The 19891-nt window shown below is 46.8% G+C and overlaps 1 protein-coding gene across 7 annotated transcripts in view; it reads right to left on the minus strand.

The window, feature by feature from the left end:
- KCNMB2 (potassium calcium-activated channel subfamily M regulatory beta subunit 2) overlaps positions 1-19891 on the minus strand; it is a 126675-nt gene that overhangs the window by 80728 nt on the left and 26056 nt on the right. The window contains exons 1-2 of one of the 7 annotated variants that reach the window (XM_035334492.1): positions 2271-2381; positions 1804-1993 (exon numbers count right to left, since the gene is read on the minus strand). The exons of 4 other annotated variants lie outside the window; for them this stretch is intronic. The gene's annotated coding sequence lies outside the window, so the exon portion shown is untranslated. 2 more of the 7 variants (XM_035334496.1, XM_035334491.1) reach the window with 2 other exon arrangements.

Consider the following 19891-nt stretch of genomic DNA (forward strand, 5'->3'; position numbering starts at 1 on the left):
TTCACTGTTATTGTCATGTACCACATACCGTAGGTGACATGGGTTGAAATGATTTTCCCCCCAGTTTGCAATGCAAATTAATACACTTTACTGAAAAGTTGTTGCTTGGTTCAAATGCTGAATATTTATGTTTCTTAAGAGCAATTCCTACCGTTCCTGATCCAGTACTGCTTCTTTTTGGCACAACCTGTATTTACTGTGACTGAAGGCATTTGACTTTTGCTGTTAAATTGTCATCAACGTGTTGTTACTAAACGAATTACAGCATGACCCAGGTACAGTGCATTATAACAACACACTGAAATTCTCCGTAAAAAGGAACATTTGTTAGGATGAGTAAATTCAAATTAATTGGTGAGTCTCAGCTACATAGGAATTCTTTTTCTACTGAAGATGTAATGAAAACAATCAGTCTAACTGAATTCTCCAAGTTGAGAGCGTTTGACAACAGTGTTGTAGAGTATGCCTAGTGACACCCACGTTAAGGTAGATTTAAAATGGTTTCATAACCTTAATTTTAATAGTTAGCAAGGCAAGTGGTACCATATCTCTTGCTGCAAGACTTGACTCTCAGCTCCTTTAAGTGCATTTTTAATAGCTCCTGTGAGAAGTATTTCCGCAAGCAGAACATTTTATTGTCACTAAATACCACTCACTCTCAAGTCTGTCTCTTGTTTGGAAATGAAACTTTAATGCCCAAGTAGAAACAATTCATCAACACAGGGAACATCACAGTTGGATCAAACACCCCGAATGATAATGATGCTCCATATGCATGTACATAAGATTTTTGGTTATTAATTTCTTGCTGCTTATCATGGTGAGGGCCGTATGCAACCACAAATATGCAAACTTGCAGCCCAGCACTGAGCAGGGACCGCGCAGAGCCCTTGCTGCCCTGTTTGGCCATACAGACCGGACTCTGGTGTTCGGACATTTTCTCACCCCGTAACACCAAGAAGGCGCAGCATAAAAAAGTACGTGATGCTCCCAACTTTGCATACCACCTCCTGGACTTCTGGCTGAGGAAAATCAAGCCTTTTCAAGGGGAAGCTTTCCTGTAACACTACTGAGTGTTTACTCCATCCCCAGCCCTTGCTCCCAGCCCTCTTGGCATCCAGCTGAACACCGTTTACATCCCTCCCCATGCTGTTGTTTCTCAGAGGGAGGGAGGGTGGCAGGGGCTGGCGGTGGCACAGGAGGAAACCCTACCTTTTTCAGTCTGAAACTACAATTCTCGTCAAGCAAAACAATGTCAACAGTGCAGAGGGAGCTTTGATTGTGCAAAATGGATGGACACGTTATGCTTTTTTTTTTTTTTTTTTTTTTTTTTTTTTTTTTTTCCCCAATAGGTTATAACCCAAGGAATTCCTCACACAGAAAATCCCCCCCCCCCCCAACACACACACACTTTATTTTCCCCTTTCCAAAGGACAGCGGTGGCACCCCAGGCACGTTTTACATGCTAATAACACATCTCCCTCAGCTGACAGGCTCCACGCCTTTCCCCTTCCCCTTTTATTTTAGGGCACCTTCTCCTCTCCCCTCTCCCACCCCAGCAGCAGCCGGGCTGGCTCGGTAGCTAAGGGGTAAAGTGTTTCCTGCATGACCTCTAATGCATTTCGCTCCCGGGGAATGCACGCTCAGCAGGGACGAGCTCTGAGCCGCTGAGCCGCTCGTCCCCGAGGTTTTTCTGCCATAAACCCCAGGGCTAGCGGCTTCTCCCCCTGGCCCCCCACCTGGCTGCGCAAACAAAAGGCACCCAGCAGCAACAGCTCCCTTTGTTTCGCATGCAAATCCTACCTCCGGTAGCTGTCACATCTTCCTCCGAGGCGAAGCCTAATTGTTAATAAACCGAGATCCAGTGGTATCCTCCAAAGTGCCACCAGTTGTTAAGCGCTGTCATCGTCCCCTCCCGGCGCTTCAGCCTTTTTGGACCATTAGTGTCACAACCCCTGCTAACTCATAGCCGGGTGCTCCCTGCTCAAAATGTCTGAGAGTTTGGAAGGACAATAGGAATGACAGGCACACTAGACAGCCATGCTTGAAATTAGTTATCTCGAGCTCACTTAAGGCTGTTTCGCCGTGTTTGTAAGGCACGCTCTCGGGAGGGTTTATTAGCCTAGGCTAGACGTGCCATTCCTGCCGTGATTCAGTGCCGTAATAGGATGGCTGCTGGAAACGCAGCGATCGCTCTAACCCCGCTCATCCCTCCGGAGCTTTTAAACATCCCCAGGAGGGGAAATAGCTTCAGTCATCCTTAAACTTACTGAGGCTACTGTTTCTGCAGAACAGGGCTTCGCACGTAGTTTTGAAACTAAGGACAGAATCCCTCCTGGGGCTGGAAGGTGCTGTCGCACCCGGTGCGAGCGGCGAAATTCAGGCGGCAGCATCCGTCCCCACCGAGCTGGGGCTGCCGCAGGAGCTGGGGAGAGTGGTGGCTGGAGCTGAAAGTTCACAAAACTCTGTGAGGCCGCCGTGGCAGGAGGGGAGCGAGGGGGATGCATGGACCGTACCGGTATTGTGTTTACAGTCACAGATGTAGGCTGCGCTTCCCTACAGGGAAAGTGCAGTTTGCACGTAGGAGGGTCTCACAACCTAAATTTGCAAGTTGACAGCATCCAGGATAATAATGAGCTGAGGAAACACAAGTGAAATGTGGTATTTGCAGTGCCTGTGATGTGGGGAAGAAGTGTTGTAAGAGGATGCTGTTGGGGAGTGCTGCTTTCAATGAACCTGTGTGCATCTCTCGATCCCGGATCAGAAACAGCAGTGCTCTGCTGGGATCTGGTAGGGTTCCTCTCCTTGGCTGCCAGTTCATGACCAGCCCTGGCCAAGACAGATCAAAGCTTGCTAACATCTGCTGTCAGCTCGGTGTTGCTGATCCCAGTGTGGTCCCTAGTGGTCAAATGTAAAAGCCACCAGTGCAAACGTATCTGCCAGCAGCGATGGCACACGGGGCTGGGGGAGCACATGGGCAGCCTGGGGCCAAGGCAGGCTGGGAGGGAGCAAGGGGGCAGTTAGCACCTGGGCTGCTTCTTCAGCACCCCTTTGGTGTTTCGGTACCGCCCCGTCTGTGACCCTTGGATTAAAGTGAAAAAATGCATGGAGACACCTCGGAAAGGAATGGCACTTGGAGGATTAAGGAGGAAGGCAGATCTCAGCGAAAACCCACCTGTGCCTGCCTCACACCACAGGAATGAAGGGGCTAAAAGAGCAAATGGACATTAGGTTTTTAAATGATTGGGAGCTGAGGGGCGCTGAAGGTGAGATAAGGCGTGAGAGCTCTCCTTTGACCACCAACACAGCAGATGCCCACACTGCCAAGAGCTTTACCAAAGAGCGTGTCAGAGTGCGCTCCCGTATTTGCCTTCGTGCAAACTGTGAGTGAAAACAAGGCTAACTTGCACAGCCACAGCCCACGGATGCATCTGGGACCACTACAGGCATGACATTTGCCCCCAGATCAACACCACTCCTAACTGGGCTGCCTTTGCACCCTGTGGTTCCCCATGCCTGTGCTTGCTGTCACTGTCTAGAACCTGAGGTCCTCCCTTCTGCTTTCTGTCCCCTGCACCTTACAGTCAGTGTGGGAAGGGAGGTCTCATGGCTCCAGCTTTGGTTCTGGTTACAGTGAGGGACTGTTAGCACCTTGAGTTTTTCCCAGAATTGGTGGGAACAAAGAGGGCCTTGAACTTGGTATGCATGAACCTAAAGGTGGGCAACAATTATGTGCTCACTGCCAGCACAGCTGCTGGGACAATTCTTGCTTTGTGAATAATTTAAAGAATTCTGCTCCTGCCACCTACCCGGCACCTGCACAAGCACTAAATTCACTTTAAAGGGGAAGAAAAAAAGGAAAGAAAGAAAAATTCTCCTTGTCCTCAGCAATATATGTGTCTCACTACGGGGCTCACCATGCAATTGATTTGTGCGTGGGCTGACACAGCAGATCAAGAGGCATTGGGCAGATTCCTTCTGAAGACAGATGTGCCTGGGGCCACTTTGCTGATGATCTTTCAGAGATTTCAGTGCCAAAGTGGACACAACAGTGTTCACTGACAGGTTAAAGCAGGTGACCATTGCCACCTACATCCAGAGTTCCCCAACCATGCATACTGAACAAAATGCGGCTCATAAAGAATGTATGACCCCCAGCTGCCACCACCCTCACTCCGTGAAGAAACAACCCCTGGACCTTGCTGACACAGTGATCCCAAATGCTGAAGTCCTTTGTGATAAGTTAAACCACTCAGCCTTGGTGGTCAACAGGTGACAACTATTTGTGAGAGCTGTGGGACCCAACGGAGAGGGAGATGTACTTACATTGGCTGGTGATTGAAAGGGAGTAAATTATTCAAGGAGTAAGGTGTAGGGAGATGGGAAGTGATCAGAAAGATTTTCTTGTGATTGGTAGTTCAAAATGGCTCAGTTTTAGGGTGATACTCTGAGTTACACTCCTTTTTCTCAAGCTTTTTCTAGTCACTGAGCAGCAACAGCAGCTGCCACCAGTGATGGGGCTCGTGTGCTCCCCACCCACAGCACGGCTCTACTGCCTGTGCATTCTTCTGGTGCACCAGTCCTCTCCTTGCTGGAAACACCATACAGCGATGGAGCTCTGAGCTGGTCAGGTATGGCAATTTCCTTCCTTCCTGGACTGCTGGAGTGTTGCAAAGTAGGGCTGCTCTGGGAAACAGAGGGCTCACAGGTGTTTTCACTTGGCTTTTCCTCAGCAAAACGCTACTGACTTCTGCCGGAGCTGAGGTTGCTGTTCAGCTCTGCAGTAGACCCTCTTGGAGAAAACTCATAACTTGCAAAGGAGCTGTGGCAATTTTGTAATGTCCCTGTCTCTTTCTGACCATTATGTGCATAGGAAACAACAGAGGAGGGATGAAGGAGAAGAAGAATTCAGGAGATTTGTAGTTTGTATGCTGATTGTAAGTCAAACAATGTAATGAATGGAGCGACTAATGCATAATTTCATTATGAGTCATCCTAATTATAGCGAGAATTTGATAGATACATAACTGGAAAGTGTAACTATCTGTTACACACTCCTAACTGCACAGGGAAGTACACAGTATAATTAAAGCTGCAGGTTACACGTATGATAACCTTTTCTTCCCCTGTGGTGATAAGTTCTCCAGCAGCATTAGGAATTTGTTTTGAAGTCACATACCTATCAGACAGCACTCTTTCTACCCGCTTGCTGAGTCTTTTTCAAAACGGATCTGCATTTGAAGGCAGCAGGGAGCCTCCCTAATCCATAGACAGTTGGTGTGATTCGGGTACTAAAGGAGAGACGGGAACGATGGCTCTTCCCCCTGGGGTCTCTCTGAAGAGTGTCAGTGGTCAGCGCGGCGTTAGCCTGGCAGAGCTGCAGATGCAGGTGCATGGCAGGTACCAGGCTGTATCAAAAATGTGTAGTCACAGCATAAGTGGAAGTTAGTCTTAGCCAGGAGAAGGATCCTTAAAATGAGGTAGGCCAAATCCTGTCCTGTATATCTAGATACTCTTGGGCTTTGTGGAGCTCAGAACCGAATTTTGCCGATGACAAAATGTCCATAGAAAGGATGAATCCAGCATGGGAGGACATAAACTTCTAATGGCGGTATCGGCTACATGTTTTAATCCCACCCCTGGCTTTTAGGTGAACAGATTTTCAAGAAAGCCATTGATGTCAGTCCCCGAGCTTGCAGCTCTGGCAGGTCTCCCTTCCTCTCCCTGGGGTGAAACAGGCAGCACTGTGCCTGCTACAACGCTGGGGTGCAACAGCTGACATGGTGCCGCAGGAAAACGCTCGGCCAGGCTGTCCTGGGTGACCAGGCAGCTCCATCATGAAGTCAGAAATCAGTTGTCTCCCGACGGTGAAGTGCAGCCCTGTGTTTGGCCATAGTCTTGCAGTCTCTCTTGTGCTGACAGTCACAGGACACCCAGCTGTCCCGCAAAGCTGCCCACATCTGAGTTACATTGCACAGAATAGTTCATCACTTCCACCTGCTGCCTGACCGTCCCCCTTTATAGGCCGACTGTCTTTTCCTCACATAGCCCTTTTTTAGCCACTTGTCTAGGAGAAAATATCTACAGCTGGAGTGCTGTTAAATGACCCACAAGTGGCCGCTTTGCACACTGACACTATTTGATGCCAACAGATGGCTTCTTGCTGGGAAAACCTCCCCGGTTGACAATCCATTGGGTACTTCTGATGATAGTCGTCTGAGGAGTTAAAACACAGGCTCCTCTTTTTTCTATCATCCTTGTTGCACTACCGGTACTAAATCCTTCCTGCGCGGTTTCGGCAGAGGCCGATCTCCTCCCTGTTTGCTCAACAGCTGCTGGCGTGCACTGCTCCTTCTCTTTGCAGTCAGCTCTTGCCATCTGCCATCATTAAGTTGCCCAGGTGTCGGAAATCTTCTTGCTCTTCTCTTGTAAACATTATTTTGCCTTCTTCTTCACTAACTCAACCTTCGTTTATGTAGAGGCTGATAGATCAGGCTGGCTGTTCTCAAAACATCTGCTGCACTTCATATTTACGGGGGTGGATGGGGAAGAGAGTCCGTATATTTGCTGGCAAAAATAAAGACTGCTTAACCCTTCCTTCACCTCCCATCTCCAAAAGCTCGTTGTCTTACTGTGCTTCCAGATGTGCAAGTTAATTAATATTTGCCAGTCGGGATGTTGCACATAGCAAAGCTATCGTAAAGCACGGCTAATTTTCAGAAGCAGCAAAGCTTCCACATGCTGCAATGATGCCTAGCGCTCGGTGGTACTGGGGAGCAGCAGAGATGGGAAGTGCCTAAGACAGGTACCAGCAAAGACAGCAGAATAAACCTTTTCCCCTCTTTAGGCTGCTTCTGCTGGTGCAAACAGCGGCTCGCTGTGTTTCTTTTTTCTGCTCAGATATGGGTCAGGCATCCTTTTATGATTACCTGGAGGGGAAATTCAGACTCAAATAGCATCTTTCACAATGACGGGTAGTGTAAACTATTGAATTCTTTGGGCAGAGATGATGAAATTAAATGATTCCTGGTGTGCCCAATCCTCCTCAGTAAATCACCGAAGATTGACTGGAAGTTTGAACAGCAACAGAGCAGGATCCAGCAGAACAGGCTGCCTGCACAATGCTGCTTGCTGGGCCCAGGGAATGTTTACTGCTTAAATGCTAGTAAAATATGTATCTGAGGATGCACACCCAGCTGCTGGGGCCAGTCTCCAAGGTGTGTGTAGAGTAATTCCAACAGGATTTCACGCTTCAGTGATTTTACTCTCCTCTGTGTGGGGCTCAGTACCAGTGCTTTCAGAGCCTGGTTTTGTGTGCAGCTATTGGGCTGTTTCTTGCTCTGAATGGTTCTGCTGAGCAGCAATTGCTGCCTGCTGCTTTCCCATTTGTTAAGCAATGGATTACTGTTCAAACATTTCAGGACATGTTGGTCTAAGCTCTGTATGCAATTCTCCAAATTCTCTCCTCTCCTGGAATGCCACGATCAGAGGTGTTTGTTTCGTCCTCGGTCCATAATTTCCTCAAGCACTGTCCCAGTCATCACTGCTACGCTTCCCGTGCTTTGTGGTGGATAATTCACTGTTATTCACCTTTCACAGAAAAACCAAATTGGCCACTTAGTTGCTCTCTGATTTTATATACAGTCTAGCTGTTTCTTTGCCAACTCTTAACGGCTTTTTCTATCCACACTGTCCTATTCCTATGTTAATTTTAATTCTCCAGCAACTTGAGCAAGATACTGCTGGATAATTCTTCCCTTGCATTTTTTTTCCCACCCCCCTGCAAATCATCTGCTATGCAGTGCTCTCCTTTCTTCAGGACTCAAGTATCTCCTTTAATCTCTTCTTCCTTTTATTCTTTCCTCAGCTGCTGCTTTGCTTTGGTGGAATAGTCACTTCTCTGATGAAGCTCATGCTTCTATTTCTGTTCTCTCTCTTTTTGAAAGGTCTTTTGCATCAGTGCAGTGCCTGTTTTGGTGTCTTTGATGACTCGGTGCTGTGTGCTAAGCTCCGCGCTCCAGGTGCGAAGGATCAAGTTGTGGAGAGAGGATACCACGAGGGAGGGAAAGTGACTGCTGTGTCCCAGCAAGGCCACTTTCAATGGAGCAGTGATGTGCTGTGGGAGCAGTTAAATAGCCTGGGTGTTGGGATCTGCACTGTGGAGGGGCTGTTTAGTAGTGCTGTGTCTCAGTTTCCCCACCTGTAAGGGAGCAATAATGGCACTGCTCTACCTTTACAAAGTGCTTTCTGAGCTTTGCCCAAGAACTAAAATAGGACAACTGAAATTCAGTCTTGTCAAGCTATGTTGTTGCTTAGTAAGTGCCTAAATCTGCCTCCATAGCCTCTGTACTGCACAGTGAGGTTCAGGCTGTATGTCGCTGGTTGCATCTGGATGCTCCTGCAGGCACAGCTGGCCTTGCAGTGTCCTTCCAGCCATCTCACAGCCCAGCCCGTTTTGGAGAAAAGATGTGCTGGTGGGGGCAGGTGAAAACCTTCACAAAATGCCACTTTGTCATTTTATCCACCCACGGCCTGTTGCTGGTTCTGAGAGGGGCTCAGTCCACACTGGGGCTGTGGGTGCAGGGTGTGGGGCATCCGCCGAAGTAACTAGCAGGGGATTTCTGGGGTGTGATTACCAAAAATTCACCAGGGGTCCAAATCTCTCCCTTGTCCTGTGACTAGTGGGATTTCAACTGTATTTACTGCAGTAGAGTTATTTGGGATTTATACCACAGAGAGCAATGTTTGGTGTTAAACGTACATCTCCAAAGATATATAGGTTATGTACGAAGTTATCTCCCCCCTGAGAAAAAATTACAGCCCCTGTACAAAGCTGCCACCTATTTATTCCCTGTCATCACAAGCACTGTGGACACTGGATGAGTTTATGGATAAATGACTCAGAAAAAAAAAAAAAAAAAAAAAAAAGAGAATTTGGAAACCAAGCACATGCTTTCCAAGAGGAAAGGCGGAATGATAAAGCTTTGCCTTTATCACAGGCTAGAGGGGTACTCCTTTGGCATAAACAGACATTTTCCATTGATAAGAGAAATCTGTGCTTCCCCTCCTCTCTGATACGTTTTTCAATCTTGCATATAAAATATTAATGCATCACCAAAGGCCACAGCGAAGAGGACTCCAGAGGAATTTAGCCAGTGAGTTATCTCTATTTTTAATTACCTAACGCTATTTGTTTACATCTGTTTGAAATCATTTTATACTCATTATACCTATTGAGGTAATGTTTCATCATTTCTCCACTTGGGTAACTTTAAAAACAGAAAAAAGAAAAAGGAACAGCTTGTCTATAAATTCACCTGCAATCTGACCTCTTCTTTGCTCTGGGAAGTTTTGAGAATTCTCTAAATTCCTGTGTCTGTACTTGCTCTACTTTAGGACTCTTAGAAATAACCTTGACTCTAAACTGTGGACTCTAAGGTAGTCACAGAAGATGCCCTGCAAGCTGTGGAGCACATCCCTACTGTTGTGAGGGGCCAAATGCTTAAAAAAATGCATTGCACCTGGATTTGCCCAACAGAACCCAAATCCTATGCTTCTATTGCAGGGGCTCCCAGCTGGAGCCTCAGCCCACAGGCACCGGCTGTTTTAATGGTGAGTGAACAGAACAAATCTGAAAAATCAGTCCCGGAAAGTCTTTACTTCCTCAAATAATGCCTCAGCTCCAGCGAGACCATCTGGATGTTGCAGGATCAGGCTCTGCAGATGCAATTTGGCCTCACTACCTGTGCTCATACACACACTCATGCAGGCTGCGTCGCTAACCCTTGGCTGCCTCCTCTAATCCACCCTCCTCCTACCCACAGCCACTGCAAGAAAAATGTATTTTCTTTACTTAGTTTTCATGTTTATATTTCAAATACCCCTTGGTGCAGTAAACTGGTTAAAAAACACAATCCCCGGCCATGCAATACCTGTTGGGGGAAGCATGACGGATCTGGTAGTGCTGGAACAAATATCCCCGGGGTCCCATCTGTCTCACACAGCATGTATATTTCCTTTTTTTTTTTTTTTTTTTTTTTTTTTTTTTTTTTTCCAGGGAGGGTTGGTGTTATTTCTGCAGAGAGGACTGAATCCTCTCTGGCCCTTGGTGGCCCCTGCTGCCCGCTGCTCCCGTGCTGTGCTCGGCCGTCTCATCAGCCCCTGCCAGGCCTGGGGGCTTCAGCCGCGCTCAGCCCCCAGCAGCAAGCTCGGACGTGATTGCTCCGTAAGGAAAAGGTGATTCCTTGGAGCACCTGCCTGGCTCCCCAGGCACCTCCTGCTGTTGGTGGGGTGAGGAGGGGAACAACCGTGCTGACACAACAGGCCTTTGGCTGCCTCGCTTAAGTTAACAGGCGTGGGTCTGCCGAGCAAACAGAGCACCCCTGTCCATCTTGTGCAAACCCCTGCTCTGACCCAGCATACCTGCTGGTAGGACAGGGTCAGGAACCTTGTGAACACAGCTTGGAGTCCCACAACTGAATATGTGCATTATCTTTCCTCTCTTTTGCAAATAAATCAATCATGTGCTTTAATTATTTTGGACAGCTTGGCCCTTTTAGGGTTCCCTGTCAGGGACTGCTCCGTTGTGTCAAGGGCTCTACAACCACTGAACAAAGAGACACCACCTGCCCAAAATTATTCAGGTACTTAATTTCAGTAGCCTGTTGGTATTTCGGCTACTGGAACATTCCTTGGACCACATGAAACATTTGAGACACTCTGAAGAAATTTCATGCCATTAATTTTTAATATACCCATTATTAATGACTAGAGGATCAACACTGCGCTTACACGCTTGGTATGATAGATGTTCTCTGCTGTATAATTACTACTGCCTTCTACAGTTCCTGACTCTAGATGTACAAATGCATTTTACTCTTAAAAACTTAAATCTTGAAGTGGGATTTTGCTCTCCAGATCTTTTGTCCACTAAATAATAATGATGGGAGAGCCACCAGTAACTGTCAAGCAGCGTAGTTTTACAAAGGAAGTCTTAAACTTTCCTGAAGTGCTTTTGATTTCAGTGGGTTTACAGGAATATAAATGAGAAGGAGATTTCCCCCATTGCTGGCATCTGATTTTTGAATTGGATTAATTATGACAAGAGCTTTTTTTTTCTTTTTTTTTTTTTCTTTTTTTTCCCTGCATAATCAGATTTGCTAAAATTTCCTAACTAGGTTCATAAAAATGTTTTGTGGCTTTTCTTTGCAGCTGAGTTCAAATTTGGCTGAATTTTCAACTGGATTCTGGTATTCTTACAGGGTCCCTCTTTGATAATAACCATGTTTTGGTTTCTTTCTTCTCTAATTCAAGTTACTGACCATTCATTTTATTTTTGTAATAGGAGCAGGAGGTTAATTGTCCATCAAAGGCTGTTTGAGGTGGTCCTAGAACAGTTTGAGTGAAATGCCCTTGTTTTTCTTAAGTTTCATTAACTCATCAACTTTATTGTTTGCATGGAGCACAAACAGTAAAATGCCTGCCTCGGTCCCGTACAGCATGGCTTGGAGGTCTGTCCCACGAGCTCTTATTGAAATGGCCTTAGTGCCACTGTGGCTGGCCTAAAATGAGGCCTAAAAATGAGGAGGACGAGACTTGGAGACCAGCCACGGGCTGTGCTGAATGAAGGCTCAATAAGGGGAGGCTCAAAATGTTGTCATTGTGGTGGCCTTGAGAAATGAAGCATGACGATGTGACATGGCTTGCGACCAAAACCCCTCCAGTTCCTTGTCTTCCACCCCCATCTTCCTCCCTCACCGAAGCTGCACTTCAAGGGGTCTAATGATCTCGTTAGGGCTTCCTCCTGGAGGAGATCTATGAAAAGCTGGTGCTGTTTATTTTCGGGCAGGATACAGTCACACCTGGCCACCCTAAAGGACAGTAATGTCACCCAAGGAAGGAAGCAGCCACCACAGCTTTGAGGGGCAAAAATCAAAAAGCCGCCTTGGCTGAGCAAACACAAAGGAATTCTTTGGGGTAGGATGAAGAGAAGACAGAGAACAAGGGAGAGAAAAGATGTTAATTTAAATAACTCATTAACATAAACGTAGCACATCAGGTCCCTAAATCCAGGTCCCTTTCCAGGAGTGACCAGAGGATGTAGAGTTGCTAAAGAATTAGATCCCCAGCCAGAAGGCTGCGAGCACCTAATAGCCTGCTGGCTGCGCCATCCAGAAGGCTTTGGAGCAAACCCAAGCAAAACACATTTAATATTCTCAATTTTATTTTCATTTCTAATCACCTGCTTCTGCATACTTTACAATTCTCTGACCTGTTATAGGGAACAGTTTCCCTAATTGCCATAGGAATAGCATTTTTTTTTCCACTGGTCGTGTGGAAATACAGGGCCTACATTACTTTCCTAGAACATGGTCTGCAGGTTTCCTGAAACCAGTTCTGCACTTTGGCACTGTAAAAATCCAATTATAAACCACTTCTGAAGTAATGAATGCAGAACACTCCAAACATTACGCAACAAAACAAAACAAACAAAAAATATGCCAGAAAAGTAAATAATAGAGGTTAGCTGTCATTTTACTGTAACTCGGATGGCACCAATAGGTGGGGAATCTATACCCAGATAGGACTCGGTCCCTATCACCCCTTTGTATAGTACCTGCATAGTATATTTTAAGAGAAAAATATAATCGATGTGACTAAAGGCTAGCTCGTCTGACCTTAATGTTATACAAAGCCTTGTGAAGGAAAATGACTCCTTCTTGAGGGAGAGAATGCAACGCAGCTTTACCTCAGGTACATTGTGTCAGATGAATTTGATGGTTTTATTTGATAAGATAATTGATTTTCTTGACAAAAGCAGTGCAGTAGATCTAATCTCTCTGGACTTCTACAAAGTATTTGACATAGTGAAAAGATTAGTCAAACTGGAGAAAACAGGGATTAGTGGCATTGTGCAGGAAATGACTGGAGAGTTAGGGAGAGTAAATGATGTACTGGGGAAAGTTTGGGTGCAGTGGCTGTGCCTGGAGTGCCTTTAGGGTTGGCTGGAGAGGTTAATTGCATTTATGACTCCCATGGGAACTCACAGTTCTCATGGGAATCATGCCTTGCGTTACTTCTGTGAAATGGGGTTCACCTGCTGGAAATGATAAAGAAGGAGTGACACCAGCTGTTCTGGAGCCAGGGCATGAAGAGACCTTGCCTGGAGTACAAGGTAGTCTGGCACACGACCTCAGAAAAGGTGTGTTAAACCAGGAGCAGCTGCAGAGAAGTGCAGCAAATGCAGCCTTTATTTGCCTTGAGAGATGTGATTGCTGTCTATAAAAGCAGGGGGCAGGAGGGTTAACACTGGGGAGAGCTGTTTAAACTGAAGACTAGTGTTGGCACAGGAACAAAAAGGTATAAATGGGTCACAGATAAACTTAGGCTGGAAATTCTGAGACTTCCAGCCGCCAGAAGAACTAGGCACCAGATTAGTCCTCTCGACAAAGAAGTGGAGGTAAAAACAAACTAGCTTTAAGACAGAGCTTCACTGCTGCTTGAAAGGGATCTTGTGACGTGGTGGCTTGTGATCGCGGAGGCTTGGGCTCAGTGACGCAGAGCCCCCTCCCAGCCCTCTGCTTTCCCTTCCTGCCATCAGATCTCCTGTTTGGCAGCGATTCTGTGAAACCCTGCCCCTGCAAGGCAGTGGCTGAAGAGGCCTCAGAGCCTTTGCACCAGTCAGGAGCATAGAAAATATCCACTGAAGGCTCTGTGAGTCCATGCGTGAATATCCCCAGCGTGTACGTCTGTGGGTGTCAGCAGCTTTCTGGCCCCCGGCTGAAGGGACGGGCTGGCTCCGTGCTGGGCCCCCCTGCGGGGCAGCGCTGTGCTCGGTGGGCATGGCAGAGGGACCGCGCTCTTGCTCCAGCCCCACAGACAAAAAGGAGTCAGGCTTTCTTGCAGCTGAAGGATTCGTGACCTGTGCCTGCAACTTTTATCTAAATCCTGGAAATAGAGCAGGTCTGAGCCTCGACTCCCAGGAAACCAGTAGCAGCAGAAGGTGGAGGAGCAGCAGTCCTTCCACTTTCTCCTTCCCTGGTCTCTCTTGCTAAAGGGACCTCCAGCTGCCTCTGCTCCTCCCGCCGTGGTGTTGTTCGGGGAGCAGCGCCGAGCCAAGCTCTGTCCCATCAGGGGCTGTGGCTCTGCTGCAGCGCTGCTCCCAGGACAGGCAGTCACAGCCTCCCACAGAGAATTAGTAGCTTGTTTTAACCCCGGCCTAATTGCACCGAAACCTGCACGGCTCTGGCTAGACCATTTCTGGCCTCCCGCTGATGGCACCGCTGAGATGTGGGGATGCAAGTGGTGGGGCAGGGCAGTGCTGGCTTGGCACTTTGACTGGGCTTTGCTCGTGTCTGCTGAAAAAAGCCATAGCTCTACGCCACGATGACGCATCCCAGCAGGTAGCAGGATTACAGCAGAATAATATAAGCCTCACGGAGCACAGAGAAATGTTCTCTTTCTACTGGCATAAAGTAAATGTCTCCTTAGCTCATGTAAGAAAGGCTAGGCAAGGAGCAGCAAGGCTGAGATGTGATGTTACCCATGCAAGTACCTCCTGACACATTGTCTTAATAGTGACTGCAGCACCAAGGATGCCCCTCAAATTTTTGCTCAAAGAGCAAAGATGTCCTCAGCTCATCCTGCAACAGACCCAGTCTTCTGGGCATAAAAGTACTTGCAAAAGTCCATAAAAATGCTATCATAATTAAGTCAGGAAGCAAAGGGCACTTGCTGTTCCTGGAACTGTCTCTATGCTTTCTTTTAACAAGTTCAGGCTGTGCAGAGCATACTGGCAGCTGGTATTGTCTGAAAGGAAAATAAAAGTGTGTGAGTGTCCAGGTACTGTCGGCATTTGAGAAGTACTGGGCACTTAGAAGTATTTGCTTTTGGGAAGCTTCTTTGTATCACAGGTTATAAATGGGAAAATAAGCCTGGAACTGTAATCAGGGCAGGAGAGATGGTTTCCGAGAGGTGAGGAGCTTGGGTCAAATGTCCCTTCCTTCTGGCTGGGTGACACCTACTAGGGCTTCTCCAGCAGAGAGGTCTTCACCGAATCACTCCTGTAGTCCCTTGTAGCTGGCACTGATATTTCCACAGTTTCTCCTTTTCAGAGGAATTGAAAAGATTTTGTCAAATAAAGAGCACAAATCTTGTCTTTTGACAAAAATAGCAGATAGAAGAATTAAAAGTACCTGGAGGACAGACAGTAAAAATGGCCAGGCCCATTTTTAAGTTTGACATAGTTTTGGCTCATATTTTTTTGCACTTTCTAGATGAGTGCCAGAAGCTCTTGGAGTCAGAGGAGCAATGTGGGGTGCGCTATCACTGCCCTGAGGGCAGGCATCGGGGTTAACTCCTGCACCCTGGGGTTACAGAAGGAGGAGACCTGCCCTCCTGAACCTGCCCCAGGCTTCCTTCCAACTAAGAACTGCTCTAGAGAAAGGAAGCACACCAGAAATTGCTCATTAAGGAAATGATTAAGGATCTTGTGAATGCCACTTGGGATTGCTCTGGTAATGGAGGATTCATTGCCATCTTTTGTCACCGAGGAGTATGTGTGAATGTAGACGCTGATACTTCTTGGCTTGGTCCCAGGGGGAATGCAGCTAAAAGAGGCACTGGCAGTCGCAGTTGCTGTGGTCACCGAGTGTTTGGTTGACTTCTTGGGCATGACTATTCCTTGTTTCAGTTTTCTCATTTGTAAAACAAATATTTTTCCGTTGCTGAAGGTATATGTAAACCCGGGTGGTGTCTGTGGAGGGCTTGGAGATCCCCAGCTCTCCAGAATCGCCTGGTCCCACTGGCGTGGGTAGGGTGCTGCTGCTCGAACCCAAGGTCGTGCTGACCTTGACTGCTGGACATGGCAGAGCTGCCTGTGTTGCTGCTGCTAGAATAGCTGCACAGAAAACGGTTCACTCACTTTTGCCATTTTGGCACATTCCCTTTTACTCCGAGAGCTTGCTTCAAGTCAAATGGTCAAACTGTAAAAGGTTTCTGTCCATCTGGTAGATGCCTCAAAGTGAGAGAAGCCAGCAAAGATGACACCACAGCAGATACAAGCTGCCTGAACTCAGCTATTACAGAAGACTTCTCCCCATCAGCTCATCTGAGTATTAAATAGCTGAGGAGTTATTATGTCTAATGTTTCCTGATCTCTTCCCTCTTTGCGCATGTTAGGCTATTCTGTTTCTGAAAGGCTCGCCTCATGTTCGTGGCATTTGGCCTGCAGCAGTGAGGTTGAGTCCAGCCCCGGAATGTCTAAAACATTTTCTTCTAAGAGATGGCTCACCATAAGCTCGAAATGCGTCACACACCAGCCAGTTATTTCCACATCATAAACTCCTAATGCTTCTTTAGACTGACGGGGGTTTGTATTTGCGAAGGCCTGGAAAAATGCCAAATATTCTTCCATGCATGATGCTGCTTTTATTTTAGCCACTGTTGAGCTAATCGCTGGGTATTTCTGGTGCTTGAAAGCCCCTCCATTTGTTTCTGAGCATCAGCTTAAAGCACCAGGCCACTCGGTGACTTAGCAGCACCCAGCGGAGCAGGGACAGGAAACATTTGTGCCGAGATGTCACGTCCCACCGTGGCCAGGAGGTTCTCATTGCAGGCATTCCCAGGATTTCAGGGAACGCCTGGGGCTGGGAGCTGAGCTCTCCTCACATCCAGCATCCCACTTGATGCACTTTTAAACATTTTCTTGAATCTCTAGGCTCTGCATGCCTGCATGCCATTGATTCTGTTCTCCTTTCTTTTATTTTTTTTCCCTCTTCCACCAACCTTCCCCACTAAAATCCCAGTAACGCAGTCTGGCTGTAAAGCTCAAATTATCAGTGTTTGCTGGAAGAAGGGAGGGTGTTGGAAAGCATGGGCACTTAGAAAGCGTATGAGTGCAGTTTTTCGGTGGCGGCTTGACTTCTGCACTCAGATCTCTGGTGTTCCTGTTGGGATGAGATTGATTTCTGGTCCCAAGAACCAAAAAGAAACTCCAGTTCATTAATCACTTCGCAACCTGGTTTCTAATGGTCATACCACCATGCTGTGCCTTCTGCAGGTCGCCCCACCTTTGTCTGCTCACTTTTAGTTTGTTCCTTTTATGGCAAGAATCTGGTGACTGTTTGCAGAATTTCCTCTTTTCCCCACTGACTCCAACTCTGATGTGCTTTCCAGATTCTCCAGCTGCTCAACACTAGTTAAGATTGTGCCAACTTGTCAGCGATAAACCCTTCTTTATTTTTTTGCACAGAGGCTTGTGTGTACAGAGCTTCAAGCATAAAAAGCTGCTTCAGTCCTGAAGCTTGGCAGACAACATCTCAGGCTGAGAGCAAATTTTTTTGCCAGCTTAAAAACAATGATGACACATTTGGCCATTTATCAGTAATGAAAGTATAAAGATAATCATTTGCGTGATGCAGGAGTTTATGAGTTTATGTAACTAAAGATGAGTTTGATTTAGCACAAGAATTTTGCAAGGGACTCATCCTCAATACAGCCTTATTGCAGTGCTTTAAATCCCTCCTCCTTCCTCTTTTAAGGTTAATGCAGTCACATTCCCACAAAGATGAAAATGTATTCCTCAACTGGGTCCGAATGCATCCAGAAGCCTAGAAGTTAATTATATCCACAAACTTGCTTGCATATATATACATGCATGCAAATACACCCAGGCAAGGTTTGCATGGTTTATTTTCCCTTTGCCCTTTCTAAAAGCTCTGACCTTGTACCACCTCTTCTCCCGGAGCTACAGGAACGGCTCCTTCCAGAGCTCTGCAGAGCCGTGCTCCCCAGACAAAAGCTTCACCTCCTCAGTGCGTGGCACAAAGTACCTGCGAGCCACCATTCCTGGATCCTGGCTTCCCAGGCTGACAGCAGAGCTCACTGCATACCGAGAACCCTTCAAATGTCAGCTCCCCTAGGGAAGACATTTCAGAGGACAGTGATAACAGCGATGCTTTTCACTTCTGCCACACTTCTCGTCACGAGACAGCAAGCATTTGATCAGCGCTACGTCCTGACTACAGGTTTGGAATAACTTTGCAAAAGAGGGGTGTGGGGCGTCCTCGATCCTAAAACCCCCCAAAAATATATAAATAATTCTCAACTCAAGTGCAAACCTCACCTGAACTGCCTGCTACGGCATGGCCAGCTGAGCAGGAGGGACAGTGTGCAAGGAAGGAAGGAAAGGAGAAGGGGCAAGGTAGCTAGAGCGATGAGATCCTGCTTCCACTGAATTCAGGCTGTGAATTAAAACTGGTTCAGCTGAAAGCATTTTTAAGTCGCAGCAAACTGACATAAATCAGAGTAAACAAAAGCCTGCAAGATCACCTCCACATTATTGGCGCACCTGCTGATATATAATCTTACAGCCATCCCTCCTTACACAACCGGGTAATAGTGGCCAATATCTCACACTTGAAGATGTATGAAACCTCTAAGCATTTTATGATGCCTGGAAAATAGTTTAAACAATGCAGTAAGTTTACCATGACTCATAATGCACAACAATTAATAACAAGAGCACAGTTACTGCCCAAATCCCTATAAGCAAAAAACAAAAGCCTTCTTGCTATAAACACAGAATCACGCTATATTGCTTAATTCCACCCCAAAACAATTCAAATCCCCATTCCCACTGGAGGGCCTTATAGTTATCAAAAATCCAATAGATGAAACCAAAAAGGCATGGCAGAACTGAGAGTGTCCAAATTAAATCCTGAGATTCTCTGTAAATCCATATACAGAACACAAAAATCATTAATTTATCTCCTGCCTTCGCATCCCCCTGACAACTTAGCATCCAAATGCATTACTGGTGGCTGTTCCTAGGAGGTGGTAACAGCCAAAAGAACCTCAGGAAGGAAATGGGACTTGGGGTTACCAGCAGAGATCTGGGCATCGCAGGAGCTTTGTCCCAGGCTTGCTCCTTCCTCTTGGTCAAGTTGCTTAACCTTTTTATGCCCCATCTGCCTCTCTGCCCTGGATAATAGCTGCTGATTTACTCCGCAGGGTTTTGTGAAGCTCCATTTGTCAATGCCTCTGATGTATTATTTATTGTCAAAGCCATAAACAGTCGCATCCTGAAGATGCTGAGCACATCACCTGCATTTTGATTTCTGCCAAAACCTCCTTCACTTAGGACAACCCCTTTCTTTCTCCTCCACTAGCGTAACAGTATTTTATTCAATGACAACTGAATTTCACAATCCAGTGTGCAGGTTTGGGGCCATGAAGTCAGCTCCCAGTTACAGACATGCTGCAACAGGGGAAGCTCAAGGGAAAGCCACTGGGTCTGTGAAGCAGTGGTGGCAAAAAGCGTTGCTAGCTTTGAGGACTCCGAGAGCTGCTTGCAGTTGGTGGTCCTGTCAGCACCTGCAGCACAGTGTTACTGGTGTCTGAAGAGCAGCTTTAGGGGGAGCCTGTGCCCAGCAGAGGTTCCTGAAGAGCAGCAGGATAAAGCTATGCGAGGAAAAAGCTGAACAGAGCCCAGATGTAGCACATATATCTCAGTTAATGCTACACAGGGTAAATGTATCTGAGAAAAGGCACATAAACAGAAGTACAATTTCTATAAATCTTGGTAAAAATACTGGTTTGTTTTTAATATTTTTTCTTCTGGAGACTCTGGTCTATCAGGCTCCCCTGTTCCTGTTATAAAACCTGATGACAAACTGGGCAGTGGCTAGATTTAACATCCCGACTGACCTTATCTAACTGACCTTGCACCAAAGCAGCACAGTGTGCTGCCAAATTTTCCAATTCTCTTCAGTACCTGAAGTCTCGGCAGCAACATTTCCAAAATCATTTTGCATCTGCTGAGCCGAGCGCACCGACCAAAGCGCCAGGCGGCCAGGGGGGCATTAAAGCACACTGGGGAAGGGGGAGCTTT

This window comes from Oxyura jamaicensis, chromosome 9, assembly GCF_011077185.1.
Source record: "Oxyura jamaicensis isolate SHBP4307 breed ruddy duck chromosome 9, BPBGC_Ojam_1.0, whole genome shotgun sequence".
Classification (NCBI taxonomy): domain Eukaryota; kingdom Metazoa; phylum Chordata; class Aves; order Anseriformes; family Anatidae; genus Oxyura; species Oxyura jamaicensis.